Source organism: Papaver somniferum, chromosome 7 (assembly GCF_003573695.1).
Source record: "Papaver somniferum cultivar HN1 chromosome 7, ASM357369v1, whole genome shotgun sequence".
Lineage (NCBI taxonomy): Eukaryota > Viridiplantae > Streptophyta > Magnoliopsida > Ranunculales > Papaveraceae > Papaver > Papaver somniferum.
In genome coordinates, this window is record NC_039364.1 from 237,668,371 (window position 1) to 237,679,079 (window position 10,709).

A 10,709-nucleotide genomic window follows, 5' to 3' on the forward strand; every position below is an offset into this window, starting at 1 on the left:
GGATTGTTGACGAGGTGCGAGAAGGTGAAACTGATGTGGTGGGATGGATGGATGAAGAGTTCAGGGTTCAGACTTTGGGAATGGGGTGGTTTGGGAGTGTACTATGGGAATGAAAACTGATGTTGTGGGATGGCCAAGGAGGTGGGGAAACAACGACATGTGAATGTACTATGGAGTTCAGACGTTGGGAATCGGGTGGTAAAGGAAAAAAATACTAGGTGATCATGATTCATGAAGTTACCTAAGAAGAAGACAATGCCATAGAAGATGGCTGCACGCCTGCTATAACAGGGATGCAAGTGACGCATACCAGAGTGGTATGGAATCATACCATGCATACCTGAAGGCATGGCATGATTTGGCGTAGGTGCACACGATTGAAGAACACTTAGTCAACAGTAAGGCCTGTTGAATTGCAAGAGCGCAATGTCAGTTGGAATTGAAGGCAGTAAGCTAAGTTATGCATATCATGGTGATATGTTGGTTGTTTGGCGTGTACACTTAGGCACAGAATAGCTCGGAGAAAAGATTTGTGATGCTGATGCAATCGAATGAGGCCCATTGGTTTAGGGTTAGCCAAAAGATTAGTACTGTCGATATTTCAGAAAGAGTTTTGAAAATGCATGGCGTGATATATCACAAAAGCAATTGGGTATTGATATGCGATTGTAGTGGGAGTTGGAGCGTAGGCCAACGTGACAACAACAGTGCAAGTCAGTAGGATCAATGGCAAATCAGTAAATCTAAGTGATGGCATTTGGTACTAGGCATAAAATTTTTGGCAAGAATGAGGGCCAAGCAAGTTTGCTGAATTCTGAGAGTGGCTCAGAAGCGTACAAGGCCGGAGAACAAGTATAGTGAGTATTCTTGGTTGCGTTCAACGAGGGCGTTGAACGGATTAGGTGGGGGAGGTCTATAACAGGGATGCAAGTGACGCACAATGATTACGCATTACAGAGTTGCAGGCCAAGTCAGTGTGAAGCCAGAATGGCGCAACACTGCGTAAACTGTCAGGTGCTAAGGATGGCATAACCCTGCAGGGCCGATGAAGCGCAAGAGTGGCGCTACATTATAAATACATTTTTCTAAGTAATGAATCTTGTTGTACGACACAATGAAGCTTCATTGAGAGAAAGGAAAGACAAAGCGGCATGTTGGCATGTCCGTGGAATTGAGTTGACCCAAACCCAAGGACGATGCAAGCATGTAGAATAGACTAAGGATTAGTCTATGCATTAGTTCAAGGCTGGCCAAAGCTTGAACAATGCAAACAAGTTGGAAATGCAAGAGTTGCATTGTTGTTGTCAAGCTAATTGGCGAAGTGAAGCATATATGACGGCTGAGTAACTAGAGTGATCTTAAGGAGCTGGCCTCGATGTTTGAAGCATAAGGATTGTTCGTGCATGAGTTTGGAATGATAAATATTCAGGGCCAAGAGAGCTGAACGTTGGTGCAAGACATAATCCAGTATGGAACATCAAATGTGCAATACGGCTCAAGTGATGGTTAGGAGGTGTCAAAGGTGTGAGACAAGTTGGAAGGGTTATGAAATGAGTTCATAACCTTATTAGAGTGTCCCTAACCGTTCAAGACAAGTGTGGCTTAAATCTGCATGACAACACAAAAGGTGGCAGTTGAAAAGGAGATTGGCGGTTAGGAAAACTACATGTGGACATGTGGCTGTCTGTAGGATGTGCAAGCGGTTGCACAGAAGTTTCGACCTGATCCTAGCATGTATAAATAGCTTAGGAATCAATAATGTTAGTGTTGTTCGTTTGAGAAAAGAACCGCTAATGTAGAAAGAGTTTTAGGCATTCACCAAGAGGGTGAATGGTCTTTTTTGGTCCATGTGATGGACGAGTTTTGTAATCTTCCTTTAGTGCAATAAAATGGGTTTGTTGCAAAAATATTTGTGTTCATTATGTTGCTGATTTGTGTGAGTTGATCAATTGGTTTGATGCATGGCAGAACCTCTTATGCTTATGGGGGCATGAAGAGTTAGAGAGAAAGAAGAAAAGACTTCCGTTGTGCAATGCCTTATGAGTGAAGGCAGATGCGTACTTTGATGCAAGTATGCAAGGCTGAGTGATTGTGGATGAAGATGATTCACTGAACCACAATCATCGCCAGTCATATCCCATGAAAATTTTAGGCGATTAATGGGCATGTGACACCTGCCAAGGGAGATGTGGTTTTGTCAAACACAACAACATGACAATTTTATGTGTATGAGGACCCGTAAAAATGCAAAAGTTTGTAATATGGACTATAGAATATAAACAATGAAAAAAAGAGAGAGGTTCAATTTTATAAGACCAAAGTGATAAGGGTCTTCTAATACGACAGGGCACAAAAGTCTGACATCATCTTTCGAATGAACATAAAAATTAGGTGAAATCTAGAGAAATGTTGCTGGATACAGAGAAATAAGCATTCTATAGAATTCACATGAGCAAGTAAGCATCTAGATATCTAAAATTTGACCAAGTTAGATCACACTGAACAGCAGTGTAATAACTCTGAAAAACATTTAAAGCCTAATCTCTCAACCTGATCACATTCACACACAATGGAAAGAGGATCATACAGTTGTAACGATAAGAATTTATCGGTTTTGATAAGAATATGGTGAGCTTGATAACTTAATCACACAATCTTTTGAAGCCCATTTAGACTTCAATAACTGCTCCATAATCTTCTTATTGAGAACTTCTACATCCTTTGCCGAATGTTTCTTCTTCTCTGAGTTTTCGAAAGAATCAGATGAAATTTCAATAATGATCGTCTGAAGAACCCTTGCATTCGGCAAAAATAGTTGAGGTGCTCTAGCATGCTCATATAAAAATTTCTTTTTCTTGCTTCTGCTGGTTCCAGTATCAACATGAGACCTACTATCTAGCCCAACATTCTCATCTACACCTACAGTAGGATCAACATCCTCAACAACAACTCCTACATTATCCCTACATTTGATACATTCTCAGCTACATTGTCACCTATATTTTCCTCAGTAGAGTTATCCCTATGTGCATGTGTTTCTACTTTTGAGCTTTCCCCATGAAAGGGCAATGTTGTATACGTCTGATAAATACCATACTTCAGCAAATGATATGAAGTCTCAGTAAGCGTCACCAATCATTTATTGTTCTTACAGCGACCACAAGGGCATGAGAACAACGCATTTGCACCACATTTTTCCCTAGAAAACTGTATGAATGACCTAACACCTTCTATATACTGCTCTGATTTATTGTCACATTTCATCCACTTCTTATCAGGTATCAATTACATTTCAATACCCTACAATTGTGATTCCTAAAGACAACATCTATGTTAAAATTTAGACAATATATATATCCAACATCTTTATAAAACTCAGCAATCATATCTATCAGTACATCTGGATCACATCAAATGAAAAATTACTGAATCTACTTTAAGTCTACCCATACAAATATTTTGTCAAGTTACAAACTAAATCTGCAGTTTAATCTGATTTTTAGTAAAGTTATAACTTAATAAGTTTTCACAAAACTAAAACTCACATTAAACTGCTAACAATTTGTAATTTTGACAGAACTAACCAAGCAAATCAAACTTTATGCAGAGAATATGAGTTTTTAGGTTTAAATTCTAGGTTACACCCAAATCAACATCAAATCTGACCCAAATACCATTCAAAATCAAAAATAAGAAACACCCAACTCATAAAAAATCAAAATAAATTATCAACCAAATCTCGGATACAATGTATTGACCTAAAATTAAACTCAAAACATGAAACTAGAATAGAAAGATAAACCATACCTAGGTTAATTACGCTTAGCAAGTTCCCTCACAATGGTGCTTCCTCCTACAACAATATAAGTGAAAGTCATTAAAAAGAATATCTAAACCTAACTGTCGATCTAACATAATAAACCCTAACTATTGAAAGATAAACCCTAACTATTGAAACCCTGCAGTAATTAACTTACCTAACTTGCAGCTATACTTGGTCGAGTTTAATAGCAAAAGATGAAATATACGGGTGTCTAACAACCACACCCAACAATTCGTTTGGAAATCTGAGAGGACTTACTCCAATACACTTTCGAGAGAATCAACTAGACAGTCAGAATCAACCTAGAATAAAGTATATCAAAGAATTTAATATCTCTAACACTTAATTCAATCCGCAATCAGCAAATCGAAATCTGCGAGCCTGGTTGAATATAAGAGGAGTTACTTGAACGGTACCAAAGACAAATGTTTAAATGTCAATCAATGTAAATCAACAGCCAAAGGTTGGATATTCTAATTGATTGATCTTAACACACAACCTGTGATATTTCAATTATATAACAAAATATAACGCGGAAAAGAAATAACACAGACACCGGAATTTTGTTAACGAGGAAACTGCAAATGCAGAAAACCCCCGGGACCTAGTCCAGATTGAACACCACACTGTATTAAGTCGCTACAGACACTATCCTACTACAAACTAACTTTGGTCTGGAATGTAGTTGAACCCTAATCAATCTCATACTGATTCAAGGTACAGTTGCGCTCCTTACGTCTCTGATCCCAGCAGGATACTACAAACTTGATTCCTTTAGTTGATCTCACCCACAACTAAGATTTGCTATGACCCAAATTCGAAGACTTTAATAAACAAATCTGTATCACACAGAAAAGTCTATGATAATAGATAAATCTGTCTCCCACAGATAAACCTATGAGTTATTGTTCCATCTTTTGATAGATCAAGGTGAACAGGAACTAATTGATAACCCGGACTTATATTCCCGAATAACATCCTAGTATTATCAATCACCTCACAATAATCTAAATCGTATGGTAGCGAAACTAGATATTGCGGAATCAAAAACGATGAGACGAAGATATTTGTGATTTCTTTTTATCTTTCCCTATCGGAGATATAATCTCAAGTCAATTATTCAATTGAACTCATACGATAGAAAATGGAAAGATCGGATCGCCCAACTACAAGAGAAGTAGTTTCGTCTGGCTTCACAATCCCAATGAAGTCTTTCAGTCGTTAACCTGCAGGGTCTCGAGAAGAAACCTAAGGTTAAAGGAGAGTCGACTTGAGCAAAACCAACTGGTATCACACGGGAGGTGTGGGGATTAGTTTTTCCAGTTGCTAGATGTCTCCTTTATAGAGTTTTCAAATCAGGGTTTGCAATCCAAGTTACCTTAGTAACAAAGCATTCAATATTCACCGTTAGATGAAAAACCTGATTCATTCAAGCTAATATCTTTCAACCGTTATATCGAAACTTAGCTTGTCACACACAAATGAAATGTATTCATTTAGGTTTGAGTAACCGTACCTAAACGTGTACACTTAGTTGGTTCGCAAATAGTTAACTAATGGTTAGCCATATGAGCACTTTCATATTAACCATATTCATCTTTCTCATAACTAGTTCAAATGACTCATAAGAACTAGTTGAAGAGTTGTTCAATTGCTTAGGTCTTTATTCATAGACACAATTGAAACAAAATCGGTTTGATCCATTTGAATCAATTCATGAACAATATACCCACGGTTTGCAAACATTGCATTCCTTATAATTTATTGTTTTAAGTTCATGAACTACCGATTTGAGAAATAACAAGCTTGGGTACGCGTACGGGTATGGTACCTTAGCTACCGGAATTGAGTTTACAAACTAAGCAGAAATTTTTGGTTCGAAAACTTCCGTGGGTACGTGTACGGGTATGTGTACCTAAGGTGACTGGTTTACTAGTTTGCAAACTACAAACTCAGCAGAAATTTTCGGTTGAAAACTTCCGCTGGTACGCGTACCCAACCTGTCTCCTTCACCAATATCGTATGCACACATATGCACACACTTGGTTTCCGGCACATGGATTTATACACTAATGTGCGAACGCACTATATATGCTTATATCTATAGTTGGTAATCTCAACTCTACATTTCAATCATTGAAACATTCTTCTATAATGTTATAACAATCGTTATTCACGACTATTGTCATCAAAGTTATTTTCAAGATTGAAACGTCATCATGACTTTTGTCACGGGTAAAGATGAAAGTGGTTAAAGCAAAAGCTTACCAACACATATTTCGAGAAAAAGATAGGCGAGTAAGCTCAGCTCGAAATAGCAAATGTGTATGCATGAAAACTATCATACTTATACGACTATTGTCTCAAGAGTAGGAGATAGAGTAGACTTTTGAGTGATAGATAAGTTTAAGTCTCCACATACCTTTTTAGTCGGATGAAGTTCCACTGGTTCCTCGAGTAGTTCTTCGTCTTCGTAAGATGATCGCCATGGAGTCTGGAGCTCAACTACACTTAACTATCTTAGACCGAGACTTAGTCATAATTAAACTAGAAAGCAAGACATATAGTTTTGATCACTAATATTGACAAACATGCTTGAGATAGCAACACATGCGAGTTCGACCGAGCAATGCTCTAACAATCTCCCCCTTTGTCAATTTTAGTGACAAAACTATCAGTACATATGAATTACAAAATAGATAAAACTTTGTAGCTTCTTGTCCACATGCTTGATCTCCTTTGTGCTTCAACATTACTCGAAAACTTCGTCTTTTCCAAGTACTCCCATGATTCCATAGATGTTCAGTTCAGCATCATAGTTGTTGAAGTTCCGTAGCCATAACAATGAGAAAACAAAGCTCTAGATCATTGTCATATAGTATCATAGTATTATTACACAGCATCAAAGTTCTCATATCACAACCTCGACAACAATACTATGGTGATATGTATCACTCCCCCTTAGTCAATACTTCGTCTTAACATAAAAACCACTCCCCCTTACATAATGATCCGAAAACCATATGTATTTGTAGTGTGAACTACATATTAATTCTCCCCCTTTTTGTCAATAAAATTGGCAAAGGTATGAAAACGGGATCCTAATGAAATTTTCATGGAGACACTTCAAGACCAAAGAAAAGTACATATTAACTTTGTTTAGTGCAATCATAAAGCCGAAGCTAAATGCATTCATCATGGAGTTTATAAAGATACAAGATAACTCCTCAAATATTCCACAGCCGCACTCCCCACAAAGATGTGGAAATTAAGCACAAGTTCAAAAGAACTCTCCCCCATTTAAAGTCATTCCCGAAATAACAACAAGAGCGACCTTACTTTTACAAGAAAAGAAGGATTTATTTGGACACCAAAAACCATAAGGAAATGATTTTGTATCCAAAAATATCAATTAAACTGATCACAAGAGAACTCATGATTAATTTAATCGGAATACACAACCAAAATAACAACAAACGAATCTATGATTAGTTTAGTTGGAAATGCTCACACAAGAAGACTTATGGAGCCGCACAGTATATACATAAAATATGGATCAGGGAAGATCAATACTGCGGAATATACAAGGATTCATTCTATTTCCCATCATTATTTGCACAATGACATACAATAGACATAATCCTCGTAAACAAAATATTTTAACCTATCTTCCATCAATAAATGATATAATAGGCTTAACTTTTGTTTGTCAAAAGTTCATCGATCTTGTATCAATACATGCATATCGACATATAAACGAGATAACTTTTGACATCGTATGGGACAATAATAGTTCACGGACGCAAACACACATATCCCATAGCATATTGCAATATATAAAAAACCATAAAGATTAATACTGCAAAAATCATCTTCCAATCCAACTTTAGAATTTAAATAAATAAATCTAAAAACATGAAGATGAAAACGTTGGACATAGTTATGTGTACTCACAATAATGGCTATTCCAAACCCTAGTTATCCTTCTTAATCAAAAACAAGAATAAAAATTCTCTTAAGAAGTTTTACTAGACAAAAATAACACATCTATCCAAGTCGTGCTATAAGATTTCGAACACAAACAAGTTCCCCATTGGCTTCCTTCAGCTTGATCCTCATGAACTCGAGATTCTTTTTAGCGATCACGAACTGTTCTTTTAGGACCTTAAAATCTTGAAGAAGATTTCCAACCAATTGTTGTGACAGTTGAACTGGTTTCCTGTCTAAATGATTAATTGCATGATAGCAATTTATAAGAACATGATTCTCATAAAACTCAGCAAACTTGTTTCTTTCATTCTCAACTTCCTTCTTGCACCCTTCCATAGTTTGCACCATTATCTCTTAGGAGACTATTTCCGTTACCGAACTAGTAGATACCAAGAAAAAATTTCATGGTATATATACATATATGTATGTATGAGATACATATAGGAAAACCCTAGGACCCTAGGGTTCACGAATAAAAGTCGGTAATGGGCCAGGTACGCAAACGTTCACAGTTATGAACCAAGTTCAAAAACCATCTAGGAAAAGGGGTCTTGTAAAGACTTTGTAAATGATCTTTAAAAAACAGGAAGGAGCACTGAAAAGTTCAGTGTTTTAACAAGTCATGGTTTTCTCAAGAGTTCTTATGAATCAACTATGCTTCATTATGAAAAGAAGTCTAGAGTAGAATTCTACTTAGAAGGAATTAAAGAACCAAACGAAAAATACAACAACTATTTTTGTCAAGACGAGTTGCATCTTTACTTCTATGTGCATTCTCATAAGATTGGAACGAGAATGTACAGTAAAAATTGGTCAAGCTGTATACAGATCATGTAGCTCATCATCGTCTTTCTTCACTGAATCACAAAGAGAATTAGCAGGATTAATCTCAAAAGAATTATTAAAAGGAGAACAAGACATACCTGAAGATGCTTTCTTCCTTAATTTTTTGATTTTCCGCTTGAGATTATTCACACTAGTTCTTAAATCTGAGGCATGATTGTTGATGTGAATATGATCGAAATCTGATATTTTGGTCATAACGTAATTTTTGCTAGAAGATATTCCTTCCTCAATTGAACCATTCTTTTTCCTTTGACGTCTTTTTCTTTTTACTGGAACATCAACTGTCTTAGTAGTCCATATGACATTCTTTCCTCTACGATCGTAGAAGGAGTTCGTATCATACATCTTATTAAGAAAAGACTTATCCCAGTACACTTCCGGTTTTGAGACAAGGATGTTCTCAGTATGGAGAGAAACAGGCTTGATTACTTCCTTAGACATCCATATAAGAATGTTATGAAGTTTCTCGTTCCTTATCCGAAAACGACATTTTCGTTCAACATGACCCTTGTTTCCACAATAGTAACAGTTGAAGGTAGTGTTTTTCACGGTTCTCCTATGCCTTGTTTTCGAAGAATGATTATCTTTGTTTACAGGGACATCAGCTGTAATAGGTGATTTTTCACATAGCAACTTGTTATTAGCACTGACAAAATTGATTTTCCCAGTATTTGGAGCGTCTATTCCTTTATAGCCCAGACCACGTGTATCAAGATGTTCTTTACATGCTCCTAACATGGAAGATAATTTTGTGGAGCCAGTGTTGAATCTCTTCAGATTCTCTTATAATGTTTTTACCTTGCTGACAGTTGTAGATAGATCATCCTTAAATTGTTTTTCTTTGGCAAGAAAAAGGCATTCTCTGTCGTTAAAGTATTTTCGTTGAGAGTCATACATTGCCTCGGATTCAGCAAGTCTTTCTTTCAAATCACGAAAACTCTTCTGAAGTTTTTCACATTCAGCAATCTTTGAATGACTTCTTCATCTTTATCTTTAAGGATTGATTGTAAGAGTTTATAACCACTATCATATCCTTTAAAGACTTTTTTTAGTTTCATGTTTTCACGACAGAGAGGAAACAAATATTCTGCCAGGTAGGCGCAGTATATCCTTTTTCTTATGATATCGTCAAAGAGTATGATATATTGTGAGACTTCTTCATCAATACTTGGTCCCTCGTCTGAGTCACTTTCATCTGAAAGTTCATCCAGTTGTACATGTAGGCGATTTTCCCAGTTGACATCAGTTTCTGACAGAGGCAAAGATATGATAGAATTCTTGGAAGTCTCAGAACTCTGAACTGTATCAAAAGGATTCTGATCTGGTTTTGCGAAGTCAGAGATATTACTATTGTCCATAGAGTCATATCGCTACAAACACAGACTTTTGAGGTCTTGAACGTGTTTGCCTGCTCTGATACCAATTGAAAATGCGGGGGTGTAACAACCTCACCCAATATTTTTATTAGCAATCTGTATGGACTAACTCTAATATACTTTTAAGAAAATCAACTAGACAGTCAGACTCAATCTTAATAAAAAGTATATCAAGGAGTTAATATCTCTATCTCTCGATTTTATTTATACTCAAACAAATAGAAATATGTGAGTCTTTATCAAATACAAGAGATATAAACTTGTATGGTACCAAAGACCAATATCCAAGGATCAATCAATTTCCAATCAACAACCAAAGGTTGGATTTCACAATTGATCGATACAACACACAACCTGTGATATTTCAATTATATAACAAAATATAATGTGGAATAGAAATAACACAGACACCAGAAGTTTTGTTAACGAGGAGACCACAAATGCAGAAAAACCCCGGGACCTAGTCCATATCGAACACCACAATGTATTAAGCCGCTACAGACACTAGCCTACTACAAACTAAATTCGGTCTGGAATGTAGTTGAACCCTAATCAATCTCACACTGATTCAAGGTATAGTTGCGCTCCTTACGTCTCTGATCCCAGCAGGATACTACGCACTTGATTCCCTTAGATGATATCACCCACAACTAAGAGTTGTTACGACCCAAAGT